The following is a 15,370-nucleotide window of genomic DNA, read 5'->3' as shown; positions in this document are numbered from 1 at the left end:
CGTTATCTCATCTCTCCTGTAAGGTTTTACCTTCTAAGGAAAGGCACAGTCTCCTATTCTTTGTCTTCCTCAGCACCTTGCCCAGTGCCTTGAAAGTAGCAGGTGATCATTAAGGATTTATATCATTAAATTGAAGTCACTTTTTAAAGCTAAATTTTTAAATTTTTATATAAAGTATTCTGTTTGAGATCCAAAATGCCTTCAGAAAAATGATACCATTTATGGATTAAAATTAAGATTATGACAATTCTTTTAAAGTGTAACATGTGAAGGGAAAATACTAACATTATAATATTTTATGTTTCCTCATTAAATATGTGTTAAATGTTCTGTGCATTATTATAGACTCTGCTAAAAACGACAGACAAGATCTTTATCCTTTTGGGGCTAATTCTAGTCAGGGAAACCGGTAAATGTTTTAGCCGCATCTTACATTATTTTGTAGACATTGATTTCTATCTTTATACAGGGAACCCCCTATAAAAATGTTTTTCTTGCTTATAAAAAAGTAATTTTTGAAACTTAGGCTGTATTATTATACTCATAGATTCAACAAATAACTATTAGTATATTAGAACCTAGGTACTTTGCTAAATCCGGTATTACTCAAGTAGAAAACAATAAGTATCTAAGCAAGTGAGTGTATTATATTTCATATGTCCTGTAGTCCAGATATGTTCACAAAATTGGAAATAGTTATATAGCATCACAAGTCCAGGCAAGGTGGCTGGAATCCCAGAACTTTGGGAGGCTGAGGCTGGTGGGTCACTTAAAACCAGGAGTTTGAGACTAGTCTGGCCAACGTGGTAAAACCCCATCTCTACTAAAAATACAAAAATTAGCCAGGCATGGTGATGCATGCCTGTAATCCCAATTATTGAGCAGGCTTAGGCATGACAGTTGCTTGAACCTGGGAGGCAGAGGTTGCAGCAGTGAGCTGAAATTGCACCACTGTACTCCAGCCTGGGTAACAGGGTAAGACTGTCTCAAAAACAAAAACAAAAACCAAAAAATATAGCATCATAAAATAGGCTGGGTCTTACTCCGGGCTAGGAAATAATAAAGGATGAGAGAAGGACCAGCTAACTGCTTTGATGCTTTGGCAGTTGAGCAGTAAAGAAAGAGAGATTGCTGCATTGGACTGGTCCATATGCCTAGAATTTTTTCCTGCAATATTATATGACTGTTTCCTTTGGCCTGAAGGTCAGTCATTACTGAAAGAAATCGAACCACATGAAAGGCCTGGAAGGGAAACAGGACCCTAAAAGTAAGAGTCTGTTGAAGTGAGCTGCTGAAAGAGAAGGAACTGAGGAGGTGTGGTCAGACAACAGAAAATTTGTGTCAAGGGAACTGAGGTGAGAGACCCTCAGCAATAGTGAGAGAAGTCAGTACACACATACACGCACATACAAAGAGAGTCAGCCTTAAAATCTTGGAGTCTAGTGTAAAGTTGGTCAGGTAAGAACTTTTTTCCTGTAACCATCCTGTTCTTGCCTATCTCCCGCCCCTAACTTTGGAGGATTCAGAACTTGAGTAACAGTGACAAAGAAGGGTGGATGAAACCCACTGGACAGTTGAGCTTTCTTTTTCAGCTTCTTACCTGAAAGAGGCTCTTGTTGGGGATAAAGATTCAACTGTAGTGTTCAAAATTCCAATTATTATATTGGTCTAGGCATACTAGTTTTTGAATCGAGATGTTTGCAAGTTAATGTTTATTGTTTTATTATACAAATGTAATATATTTTACTGAATACCTTTTCAAGAGCAGTGAGAGATAAAAATAAATTTGCTCCTTAATTTTATTCCACAAGTTACTATTCTACCTACCTGTTAATTATGCCAAAGCAATATTTTACTAATCAGGCCTACATACAGAGCCACGTGGATATTTTGAATAAAAATTTCTGTCATAGAACAGATTAAAAAAATTATTATTATGGACTTAGATTAAGCAGGACTTTAAAGCTGGACTTAAATATAGGTTTGTAAAAAGGAAGAAAACATATTCTAAATAAAGTCACGACACAAAGATACTCAGGTGTATATTTGGTGCAAATAGAAAGGGCTGGAAAGACTAGATGTTCATGTTGAGGACGATATATTGGAAAGACGCACCAGGGACCTGATTGTAAAAGGCCTTAATGGCCAAGTGGGGAAGTATATTTAAGTGATATTTATATTTAATGCTTTTAACATCAGGGAATGGACTGGAAAAGTCAGTTATTCATCAAGTTTAACCTGGTAGTGACACTTGCTTTTCCAGCTCCTCTCACTTTTGTGCATCATTCATTCTATTTTCTTCAGACGTTATTTGTTCTTTTGTTTGTTGTCTATTTAGTGTAAGCTAGAAAAAATTCTTCTACATTGTAGTTGTTCTTGCTGTAATATCTCTAGAACAGTGATTGAACACACGGCCATCAGATGTGTGTTCATCAGAACATCATTACATTTCTGATGAGTAAGTAGTTGTATAAGGAGAGAGAGAATAAAGGAGATAAACTGTTAAAGATTGAGAGGACAGTGATGGTAACCTGGGCTAAGGTTTTGGCAGTGGTAGGAGAGAAAAGAAGTTGCCAGACTCTTTAAGTTAAGAAGGAATCAACAGAGGACTAAACAGAAGAAAAACGTCGTGGGCAATTCCACGATTTTGAATGATTTTGCAGAGAAATAATGATGTCCCTCTTAGAATAAGGAAATAAGGAAAGCGCTGGTTATGGTGGCAGTGAGCTTCTGGCTTTAGATATGTAGAGACTGCTGCGTGAGTGGGAGAGTCCAGTAGAAGTGACATCGTCAGGTGGAAGTACTGTAACCATCACAGTGGTCAGGAAAGCCAGGCTCTGCTGAGACACAGTGTCACTTTCAACAGTGTAACAGTTGTGTGTCTGAGATGCCTGAGTTTTAAAAAATTCAAAAGATTAAACTGTCTGGAAGAGGGGTGTGTTTTGTTTTTCATTGCTTTTCTCTTCATAAAGTCAGCTAAGTGTGCCATTCCAGTGAAGGCAAAGACGGAGCACAGAGCCCCGGGAGGTAAAGCTGGTGGCCCAGGCTCAGCCTCCCCTCCCTGCTGCTGTCCCTCACTTCCTCTTCAGCACTTTTTTCATGTGGCACTGAATGCTGCTTAGGAAACTATCTTTGGCAGTATTTGTGAGGATTGCCAGCTTGAGCTAAGCAACCGTTCACTTGAACGAAGTGGACGCTGAGTGAAAAATGTGTAAGTTGCCAAATGAGGTCCTTCCTCTGCCCCCACTCTGCAGATCTAGAGGGCAGTGGGAAGAGTTGTGAGGGAAGTTTTCCCACATCCCCTAGCTCACAGGGGCATAGTATAAAGACAATTTGAGTTGTAATAGCGCCGCTATCTAAATCAAGGAGAATGTCTAAGAAATAATTTTTTCATTAATGATACTCTTCAAACATCAGTAACTTCTGTTTCTAATATATTAATATCTTAATGATAAAATACAAGATAAAAGATTAAAAATGAGAAGGTTTCCTAATAAGAATATCCAAAAGATGTATATTATTATATGTGTTTGTACATCTTATGGGAACTTACTCTAGGTAATAAAGGAAGATTTCCTTTACAATCAAGATAACCATGAGATTTCTAGAAAATTATTCATGCAACTCATAGAAACTGTGCTTTATTAGTCGAGCTTAATTAGTACTCAGACTTGTAGAATTTACTTTAGATGACTGGTAAATCCAATTAGAATGAGCTTGCTATGGAGAGTAATTTGGTACAAGAAATTCACTGTATATTCTGTGGATGATTGTCATTCTATGTGTAATTGTTATTGACTGAACATTTGTGTTGCTCCAAAATTCATGTGCAGAAGCCCTAGCTCCCAATATGATTGTATTTAGTAACAGGGCCTTTGGGAGATGATCAGGTTTACAAAAGGCCATCAGAGTTTGGCCCTCGTGATGGAATTCATGTGTTTGTAAGAAGAGGAGGAGAGCCCAGAGCACTTTCTGTTCCTTCCAGCTATGGGAGCACAGAGAAAAAAAAAGGCCTGGGAAGAGGACTTTCACCAGGAACTGAAACTGCTGCATCTTAATCTTGGACTTTGCAGCACCCGCAAGTGTGAAAAATAAGTGTTTGTTGTTGAAGCTACCCAGTCCATGGTATTCCGATATATCTGAGCAGACTAAGCAATGTTTCTCACATCCCAAGAATAATCAGAAGTTTATTTAATATGTGGATTCCTAAACTTCAATCTATATGGTATTTGTTTCAATTAGCCTGGGATGCATGTGTCCCAACATTCTTCATTTTAAGTAGACTTCAAAGTGCTTCTAATGCAAGCTCTCTGGGCAATAAGACACTATTTACAGCAGAGGTAAGTAGATGATTTTGTTGTTGTTCAATACCTGGGACAGTGTAAAGGAAAGGGAGAGGTTAACTATTCTTTTTCAATTGTTTTACCCTTTCCTACTTCAAATGTTCCAGCCTTTTCCATTTGAGAAGTGGACCTAAAACTATATGCTTCCTTCCTGTCTTGTTATATCATATAACAAACACAAATTTAGGAACTTAGAAGAAAAAAAGTAGAGTGTGAGCACTCTAACACCTCAATCTTTTTCCTACTAGAGCTGTATTAGTTCAACAACTACAGAGAAGGTTTGTTTCCTTTCAAATTACTGCATTATGAGTGGTCTAGGAAATCATAGCCGAGGAAGGACTTGTCTTAGATAAAGTCATGAAGTAGGTAAAATTTCAACAAATTAATTGTTCATGCTGCCTACTCCCTACCAAACTGGTAAAGTTAGCTTTTCTGAAAAATGAGACTATAGATTCAGAATGTCTTGGAGGATTAGTACACTATGTGGTTCTAGAAATATATATTCTTTAGTACTTCTTGGATGAAATACTTCAGTATAAAATTTGGAAATGTAATAAACCAAGAAAGGTAATGAAAAAGATATTTTGGGAGTTGGGAAAGTGGGACTTTTGGTATTCTGCAAAACATTTGTTCCCAAGGGGAGGCATTGAACAAAATCTATGGAAGAGATGTGTTAGACATCTAAGTTCATATCTTGCCTCTTAATCAGTTTTGAAGTTTGGTATGGTCTGGCCCCCAGTGTACTAGTGACCACTATATGTGGATTCCACAGAAATCACTGGGATTAATGTATCAGCATGTAGAGGGTCTCTGCTTTTTCAGGAAAAACAAGATGTTCCAAAATAAAATTAATTATACTCCCTAGATATAATTTTCTCCTTGAGGCAGATATAAATTCCAACTGTGTTTGACCTTGTAGTGCCATCTCTCAGACTGGCATATATTCTGACATGTTTTGTAAAAGCAGCTTCCATTATGCTGTATTCACTAACAAATGGTTCATTGAAACTGTTAAGCAAAATATTACTAATAATCTATCTGCTATGTATTATTAACAATCAAAAGTAACAGCCTCCACCAGATGGAGGGGCAGATCTGTGATATCTGTTCCTTTTTTATGTCCATTAATTACTCTAGCACATATCACAAATCAGAGAAAGACCTTCAAGTGAATACTTGTTTCAGCTCTTTGGTTGTGTGAAAAGAAGTATAAGTTCATGCAATTAAGACAGCAGGCTTCCTGTCTGTGGGAAGGCACCCAGGTCAGAGAATAATGAGACGTGGGTTTTCCTGGAGCAGCACTACCAATAGAGTCTTTGGAATCTCCAGCGGTCACTTTGCATCTCCTATTCTCAGTGTGTTTAAAATTCATAATCCCTGATCCTTTTCAGTTTCATGCTGTTGTGCATATTATGGATAAATGTCCCAATGAGTAAAACACTGAGAGTTTTCTTACATAAAGTTGAACCATTACTACTTCAGCAGGGTGAAGAAATTTGAAAATTTTACTAGACTGCAAAACCTTTTTACCAGCTTGTTTTCCTGGTGGAAAGTAGGTAGGTTGTGAGAGGAGAGAAACATCAGCATTGTAGCCTCAGCAAAAATCCTGTTCACCTCTATCTTGGCTTTTTGTGAGACTATGTTCTTGTCACTGTATTAAGTTTTACAGGTGGCAATGGTCATTGAAATCAGGCTCCGAGAAATCTATTTTCCTCGCATTTTCAGACCTAGTATTTATTTCTCAGCTTGTATCTATAATCCTCGTAGCCTTTTCTATTTTGAATTTTTCCCTTAGTTCTAGTTAATTATAAATAATGCTTTAGTTTATTTCTTCCATTTGCATGTCTCTGCATCTCAGAAGGGACAGTGTCAAGTGGAGAAAGATCTTGAACCTGGGGAAGTCTATTCTAGACTCCCTTTCATTGATTATTGTTTGCCTTCCTTACCAAAGCATGTCCCTCTACTTGGAGCTCAGAAAATACTTGTTTAATGCAATGAAGCCTGGCAAAAAATATAATAATAATAATAATAATAATAATAAATAAATAAATTGTGAGGCAATATTTCTTGGTAGTAAATAGGCCTTAGAATAAGAAAGTAAGTTTTGAATTCCAGTTACTGCCTTGTTAACTGCCTGAACTTGGGCAAGTTACTTTATCTTGCTGGGCCTCCATCTCCTCTTCTGGATAAAATGAGGATCCCACTACCTACTTCACAATGTTCTTGTATAGCAGAGTTCTTAGCACAGGGCAGTTGGTCGATCATTATCATCTATTATTTTGACATATTATTAGTTTTTTCACCTCATAGCATACAACACCCTCCACAAGGCATCAGAGTATATACACCCATTTAAAATCCTATATATGATTACATCTGCTAAATGAAGGAACAGACTTTTTCATTTGGTTGATAATTCTGGTAACATCTCTAAAATTTCAAGTTTGATTTTTTTGCAGCACTTTCAACTTCACATGTTTGTGAAATTTCGTGTGGGTGTGCACATTTTTTTGTGTTCCCACTGCATGTCCTATATTTTGTTTTGGTCAAAATAGGTACTTAATAAATATTTATTGACTAATTGTTTCCCTATTAGCCACCTTTTCTTTCTGATAATAGATTCTTTCTTAGGGGAATCTTCTCAAATTTTATATTCTTAATATTCCCATGCTACATAGATAGGTTATAAGTTTTTTTTGGAGTTATGTTTCTAGCATCATGGTTTTGAATTTTTTTTTATCTGTTTAGATATCTATACTCTTTCAACGTAATTTACTCAAATGTGTGTGTTTGTACAGTCAATGATAGCGAAGTAAATTCTGATAAGGAATTAACGATCAGAGTTACTTTGGGCTTTCTGTGGATGTGCCTTCTCTATATGTGGCTTTATTTTCAAACTGGTGCCTTAATCTGTGTTTGCATAGGTTGTATCAGAATGTTTTCCGAGTTCATCTCGCTCTTTAAGGTACAGTGTACAATTTCCAGTTCCGTAAGAAGATTGCTCAGTTTGACGAGGAAGTCTTTACTGTGTGTAGGCACAGGCTTTTTTGGATGCCTCTCTGTTCCAGAGAGAAGCTATAGGTATATTAATGGTCTACATTTTCTATACCAAGAAAATGGATTTTTCTTATGTTTCTAAAGAAAATCATTTTGAGGGTACGCACCACTATGTGATGAATGGTACTATAAAAATGCTTTGGGACCTCTGGAGGGAGAGTAGTTGTTTAAAAATTACTTATTCCATGTGGTCTAATTTCATTTGTTTAAAAATACATTCACTTTTGGAAAGACATCTCCTTATTGATTCATTAACCTAATCCCCATGAATGTTTCCTTATACCTTCAAATGCTCAACAAGCTGTGAATAGGACAGCACTAAGTGGTGCTTTTAGATGCTGAATCACCTCCCTTTTAGTCTTACATTTTTTTGACTTGCTAAGTGTAACCTAGGAACTTATTTCCTGATTTATATCATTTACTCCTCTACTGTCTAGCAGAACTTGTATTTCAATGCCTGGAACTTAGAGGAAACAATTGAGTGGGATGGTGAGTCTACCAAGATGTTTGCTTAAGAATCTTAAAGAAGCCTACACACGGATGTCTTGGAACCAGATTTTAAGTGAACAAAGTGAAAACCTGTTTTTTTATGTGTTTTTTTCAGGATTTTCTATTTTTAAAGTAACCTTCACATATGGTACCTCCATATATATCGAAATACATTCCACATTGATATATGCATGATGTAAGCTTACTTTTCATAATGCAGCACACTGAATAATTTAGCCTTAATTCTACTGGGTTTTCAGATTGTTTCAGTATAAAGGGGCTACTGCCAATTCTAACAGAATTACTATGTTGTGTTAACATACACATCTAAACCATATACACTATTATATTCCCAGCACATTCTATTAGTTATGGAAATCACTTTCATTTCAATAGTGGAATTTACATGACAACAGCTTCTGGGGCTCAGTGAAGCATCGGACCAGCATGTCACAGAATTCCCTTGTAGTGTGGGCGTTGACAGGGTTCTGTAGCAAACAAATTTGCAATGAAAATGTCTCATAATGTGCATCCACATAGGATATTACTCAGAAGGTATCACCTTAATATTCACATAGGTCATTAATGTCAGAGAAGATAATTTCTTCACTCTTACATCAGTACAATAAATTATTAGGAACATATAGTTATACACATATATAAATGGTGTAAAAGATCTGTCTTAAACATTTAGCAAAGATGTCTGGATACAGAATTGCCATCTTTGTGTTCTCTCCTGTAACTGCGTGAAGCTTTTGTATTTATAAGTCTTAGAGAACTGTTGGATGAAGAATCTGAATCAGATAAGAGGATGAACTAGTCCAGAGGGGTTATAATAGGAATTAAGTAACAAGATAAAATAGAATCAGGGAAAAATTAAGCTGAATATCACAATAAAGTTCTTAATAGGAAGAATCATTAGACTGTGAAATAGTCTTTCAAAGACTCTGGAAGAAGTCATTACATGATCCATTTAAAGTCAGACTGGACTGAAATACTCCAAAAACAGTAGGCTATGGGGACGAAGCCTACATTAGCAGTAGAAAGAGGGATATGAGCTAATAGTTTCTGCCGTCTCAGTGATTACTATGATGATACTCATTTTATGTGTTCAAACTTGCTAGATAATCTTCTATCATTTTATGCTCCTTTTTGGGAGCAATTTCAACAAATTCATCTAATGCAGTATTGGATGCATTTAGTAGAATCTCAAAAGAGGCAAGAATGCACAATAAATTCAGTTTAAAATAGCAAATTGAGACGACTGTGAGTAAACACATGCTCCTTTTTTGAGAATTACTCCTGGAGAAACAAGTCTCGCGCTGGAACTTTGGCCACATTCCAATGTGTGTAAATGAATCCTGCCTTCCTTGTTTCACAATGGTGATTAGGTATTAATTTTCATTTCTTTTGTTTAGTGAAATATTGGGATGATGTTAAAACAAGTGGAAAATTCACTCCCAAGCCAAGGTGCTACATTTTGGCAGGAGGTAGCTAGTATCCTGGAAAAAGATTATGCTTCATTTTATGACTGATCACTATTAGAAGAATGGACAAGAGGGACAACAGTTTTATTTGGAAAAAAAGATAGTTTGACACGAAATAAAAATGAGGACAATGTACCCAGGGAAGTTGTAAAATGTTATTGTTGAGAATCTTTCAAAATAAGACCCATCTCTTCAGTTGTGTGATTCCAGCTAATCACCTGTCATAAAGCAGAGAAATGAAGCAGGTGACCTTTTGACAATTATCCCAGTTCTTTTCTTCAATACAAATATTAATTTCCACTTAAAGATAATGATCAATTTTTGTTAAATTTGTGTTTGTTGAACTTACCAATTTTAACTGAAGTGAAATAAAATCAAAGATGAACTCATCATTTGATATGTGTAATTGTGGGATAAATCATCTGATTTATACTCACTTCTTTTCATATGTATACCACAATTTTTTAAAAAGCCCATTATACAAAATAGAGTGGGCCACAGAGTATATTTTAAGCATTTGTAATATTTTTTGTTTGTGTGGTTTTCCATACATTTTCTCGTTACTGATCATATATTCCTGAAGTTTGCAAAATACCGTTCAATTTAAATAAATAGAAAGGTACCTATTTCCTTCAGGCTCCGAAGTGTGGCCTGTTCATTGTGCTGGCATAATTTTCTATGATTTAGGTTTCACACTTCATTGGTAATGGCCTAACTCATAAAACTACAGTTTTATATCTAGATATATAGTATCTAGGGACAGGAGGAGCTTCAATGCTAAAAGGTATAGTTGCCATATTCTTCTTCAGCTAATAAAGGTAGGCATTCTGGAATTTCATTGGTTTATTTGTGAAATTGTAGGTTTCAAGACTTCCTTTCCTCATTTTCCATCATGAGCTCCTGCATTACTCTGAACATAAGATAGCCTTTGGGCATGTTTATTCAAAATATCTATATGCTCCTGCTTGGTGATCAAAATCCAATAGGATGGACAGGTGTGAGAAATCTTTGTGGATATAAATTGCTACCCATTATGAAAGGAAAAATATTACAATGATTTCTGGTGTACAATAACTTCCAAATATATTCATATTCTATTGGGCTGCTTTTAGAAACAAGGTAAATAGGAATATAAAATCATAATTATCCATTGGAGTGTCCTAAGCATCTTTGGTAGGAACTGTTATTGGTAGTTTAGCATAATGCCAATCTAGATCATTTTAGTAATGCCTATATTAAATATACTCCTCCAAACAATTAGAGCTCAGAGAGAAATCTTAAAATATGTGATCAGATAAACCAAAGTAGACTTCACCCCCCAAACTCCCCTCCACCTACCACAAAGAAACATACTGTAGCTCTATTGAACAGTTCTAAGAAATTCAAGCAAAGAAACTCTGAGGAACTATTGTTCATACTTAGCTCACATCTATGTCAACTCACATTAACCTCAACTTTGAATATTCCAATATGTACCTACATATAGACCCCAAACATATCTACTACTATTCAAGTAATAGTAGAAATATTTTATAAGCAAATTAGTTGAGTCCTTAACCACCCCGATCTTTAGAGGTGTACAGTTTTATTTTCAGAATTTACAATATCTAAAATAAAGTGGGAGATGCTGCCTTAATACGTTTACCTAAAAGTGTTATACCTTAGAGAATCGTCCACCTTTGTTAACCCCAGGAATAACTAGAAGAAAATTTAATGAAATTCTTAAAAAACAAGCTTATTGGATATATCACCTAGTCTATTTTTGGATCGCAAATCTCCCGCCCTCTCCGAGTTATCTCGCTGTCAGATAAGAAAATGGAACAGGGTCGATGAAAAGATATGCTCCCTGTCTGGCTTTTCGATTTTTCACTCAAGCCAAAAGGAGTAAAGGGCAGCGAGTTAAGGCTCCTTTCCAAGCGTGCTTGCAGGAGGGCAAACCTCTGGCCGCCTCCGGCTTCTGAGCTTATCCGGACTGCGTGGACCAGGTCCCACTGACCATTGCCCACCTCTGCCGGCAACCTCCACACCCACAAGAAACCGCCAGTATGTCAGCCAGTCATCGCACGGATTCCTGTGCACAAAATCTTAGGGAGCCCCCAGATAGAAACAAAATCTGGGCCCAGAGCTGAGATGGAGGTGGTTGGCTGATGAGACTGGTCTCTTTGGGGGTCTGCGAGTGCTAGTTGGTCCCTCCACCTCTCGCATCCTGGCCGTAGATCTGTGCCCTGAAATCTCCCTCCTCCCAGACACAGACGAGGGCGCACACACACAAACTCTCTCATGCACACCCACATCGCCTCTGCCCTCCACCCTTCCCACTCCAGGCAGGACTGTGGGGACTGGTCCACGCTCTGCCTCAACTTTCCCGGCTGCGCCTGCCCCACGCGGCACCCGAGCTTCCGCGCCCAGGCTGGGCGCCCTCCAGAGGGACACGTCCTCCTCTGGGCCCCCCTTACCTCGCACCGACAACTCCTGGTAGGAACTGGAGCTGACCGTGGTGGCAGCGGCAGCGGTGAGCTTGCACCCGGGCTCTGGCTCATGGTTGGTCCTCCTCATCCGACACAAAAGAGGTAGCTTGCTGGCTTTGTCCTTTCCAAATCCAAGGGAGAACTTATTTTGCCCTCGAAATGGCCAACTTGTGCGCGCAGCTTCCTGTCACAGTGCCCCCTGCCCCCGCCCCCTCCCGGCGGCACGCTGGACCACTGCCCGGTGGCAGAGCATCCAGGCCTCCGAGTCAGTGGGGAGTGGGAAAACGGAGGGGTGGAGTAGAAGAGAGGGAGGAGGTTGGGGAAAGGGGGGACCCAGTGGTCTTCCGTGGAGGGGAGGGGAGCACTTCCCAGCCGAGTCCCCTCCTCCACCTGCTCCTATCAGGCAAACCCACTTCCTAGGCGTGGAAGCAACTTTCCTTCACCTTGACCAGGCTGAAACCATCGCATCTAATTGGGACTCTCGGCAGAAGCAGGGACCTCCTGGCATCCTCTCCTTTTCATTCTTCCCTCCCTCTCACGTTCTTCTTTTCCCTGTCCCCCTCCCCCACCCTCCCTCCTTTTATGGGGTGTATCTGCAGAGTCTTCAGTGAGCTAGGGTACCTAGACGAGAGGATCATTACACGCAAAGCCACGGTGGCTTTGCCGACTCCTTTGCCTCACTCTGAAATCCTTAGGCAGCGCACGCAAAGGTCGGTGAATTTCGGAGTGGGGTGAAGGGGCATGGGGTGATAGGGTGGCGGCTCCAACTTTGAAGCCCTGCTAGAGCTCTTGGCTTTCGGGTGAGGGGGGACTAAGAGTCCGGAGAACTCTCCTGTGGTCCCTGCGCAGGGGGCTGACCGCAGGCGGGAGGAGACTGGGAGAGCAGTAGCAAAGAGGGAGCGTGAGAGCCAGGGAAGCCGGTGCGCAGCTCAGCCCTACTCGCGACTCCACTGCACTCTGCGAGCCGCTGGAGAGGGTTTGTGCAGAACAATCTCTGGGTCAGGCGGGAGGGAGACGCTCCTGTTGCCTAGCAACCCTTATCAATCTTGTCCCTCTGAAGGAATTCGATTGGACAGCCCCTGGAGAGAAGCCACGCCCATCCAGGAATGCTGGGCTGCTGCTTTTTCGCATTCTCCCAAATTTCTTGGGTGGAATAAGATTATAGCAGAGTGCTGAATTATCTTTTTATCCTTTTGTGCTACCACCTCGCCTTCTTAAAGTTACCCCCCCCCCCCCACCTCCTCATTAGTCCTTCTCTAGTCCTACTATGGTTGTCAGATACAGTCAATGTTTCCTACAGAACCTCTTCTTTCTTCTTAAAATTAAATAAATAAATAGGAACCTTAAATCGATGACGTAGGCACAAAAGAGAAAAAGGCACACGGAAATAGCTTTAATAGGCTGCACGCTACAGAGAAAATCCTAAAGGTAAAATTTCAGGCATCTTTCTATGTCTAGAAATACATCGTGTGTAATTTCCAGATTGAAACTTCATTAATTTTTGTACTCTAATATACTAATTTTGTATTAACCAAATACTGAATTATATGAAGCCAGACACAATTAAACTTAATGCTTTTAATGCTACATTTGGTCTTTAATATTTAATGTTAAGTTGTTTAACAACTGCTGTCTTTTGTATAGCCAGAACTTCTAAACTACAGAAATAATTTTACCTATTGATTCTTTTAGAGGGATAGTAACATTTAAAAGACTCATGTGCTTATTTATATATTTCATTGTGAACTCCACTAAATCCAGAAATTTGAATATATTAAAAATAGTATTAAATAGTGAAATGCTAAAAATATAGAAGTCCCCCTTTCAACCTTATTATTTCTGGAACGCAATAGCATTGCCAACATACAAGCAAAATTACTCTCCTTTGTGTTTCGTTAGTATTTTCTAGCATGTATTGTTCACCAAAAACATATTCAATCTTTATAGGAAATGACTTTTAACAATGTCTGCCCCATAGACAACTGTATATCAAGGGGCAATGACATGAACATGAGGAAGATAAAGATTTATGCACTGCAAGGCTTCAGATCCTCGTGAAGCCATGTAGGTAGATTTTGGTCTCTTTCAGAATGTTCCAGAAGACATCATTTTGCACTTCCGTGACCTTATCAGAATTAGTTGGGATTGAGAGAAGTAGAAGAGATCTGATGTTTTTGCCTCACACACAGAAAAGTAGCTAATGTTTGCACAAAGGAAAGTGCTGATGAACTGCATCTCCACAGTCTGTATTTAGCTGTTAACTAAGGCTTGTGATGAGTAGTGGCTGACATGCTGAGGCAAATTATCAATCTGTTATCAGATAAGGCCTGAGGAGACACTGCTTTCCTCTCCCACACTACATCATACACACAAAGAAATGAAGGAAAAGGGTGCTCAGCATGGTAGAAACAGATTATCTCCATGTGAATCCTGAATTTTCATCACTTCTTACCTGTGTGAACTTGGGCAAGTTTCTTAACCTCCCTATATCTCAGTTTCATTATCTGTAAAATGGGAATAATAATTGCTCATACCTCAGAATTTTGAGGATTAGTAAATCCATGTAAGCAGCATCTAAGTATTAGGTACTATTATAAATCTCTGGCTTATGTAATAGTTGACTAATGGTATTTTAATTGTTGAGCATATAGAATATTTAGTTGAAAGCAATTGGTCTTCACTGTTTAAACTCGTCATTGATTGGGAATATAGTTTAGCTTTTAATGTTTGTTTGTTGGTGTGTGTGTGTTTTCAAGTTACTTTTAAAAGCCTCAAGAGATACATCTAAATGAAAACCTCTGATTAAATAACATGTCAATTAAGAGAGTTCATGCTCCCTCTCTTCACACCCTCCCCAAGTATTCTAGCTGGGCTCACAGTCCTAGTTCTTTAAGTACATCTAATGCAGCAAGTTTGTCAACTGTTTCTCAAGTGAAACACATGTGTTTGGGCATCTAGATCACTCTTAATAGTTCATATTTTTATTAGTTTGTTTAAACATCACTAATTCATCTCCATTTGTTTGAATGACTAAATCATGATATTTCCTCTTAGGACTCTTTACCATTAACACTCTGACTTCTTTATACTGACTGTTGAACTATGGCCTGTAGGCCAGGAACAGTGGCTCAGGCCTGTAATCTGAGTACTTTAGGAAGCTGAGGTCGGTGCATCACCTGAGGCCAGGAGGTTGAGACTAGCCTGGCCAACACGGTGAAACCTCCTTTCTACTAAAAACACAAAAAAATTAGGCAGGCATGTGGTGGATGCTTGTAATTCCAGCTACTCAGGAGGCTGAGGCAGGAGAATTGCTTGAACCCAGGAGGCAGAGGTTGCAGTGAGCCGAGATCACACCACTGCACTCCAGCCTGGGCGGCAACAGCAAAACACCATCTCAAACAAAAACAAAAAACAAATAAATAAGGCCTGTAAGTTGTCCCATCATTCATCCAGAATAAATGTTGAAAATGTAAGTACTGTCATTAATTACAAATCAAATGGCTTCCATGTTCCTATTCTGATCCAC

The 15,370-nt window shown here is 38.7% G+C and overlaps 1 protein-coding gene across 3 annotated transcripts in view; it reads right to left on the bottom strand.

The window, feature by feature from the left end:
• Positions 1–12,777, bottom strand: part of LOC105723316 (metabotropic glutamate receptor 3) — a 226,934-nt gene extending 214,157 nt beyond the window's left edge. For all 3 annotated transcript variants that reach the window (XM_064375167.1, XM_012461246.2, XM_064375174.1), the window contains exon 1: positions 11,833–12,777. The gene's annotated coding sequence lies outside the window, so the exon portion shown is untranslated. The remainder of the gene's footprint in view (positions 1–11,832) is intronic.
• Between the last annotated feature and the right edge of the window lie 2,593 nt (positions 12,778–15,370).

Source organism: Aotus nancymaae, unplaced genomic scaffold (genome assembly GCF_030222135.1).
Source record: "Aotus nancymaae isolate 86718 unplaced genomic scaffold, 86718_ANA_hifiasm-v0.15.2.pri h1tg000002l, whole genome shotgun sequence".
Lineage (NCBI taxonomy): Eukaryota > Metazoa > Chordata > Mammalia > Primates > Aotidae > Aotus > Aotus nancymaae.
The sequence above is the reverse complement of the archived record's forward strand: the minus strand, read 5'-3'. Positions and strand labels throughout refer to the sequence as shown.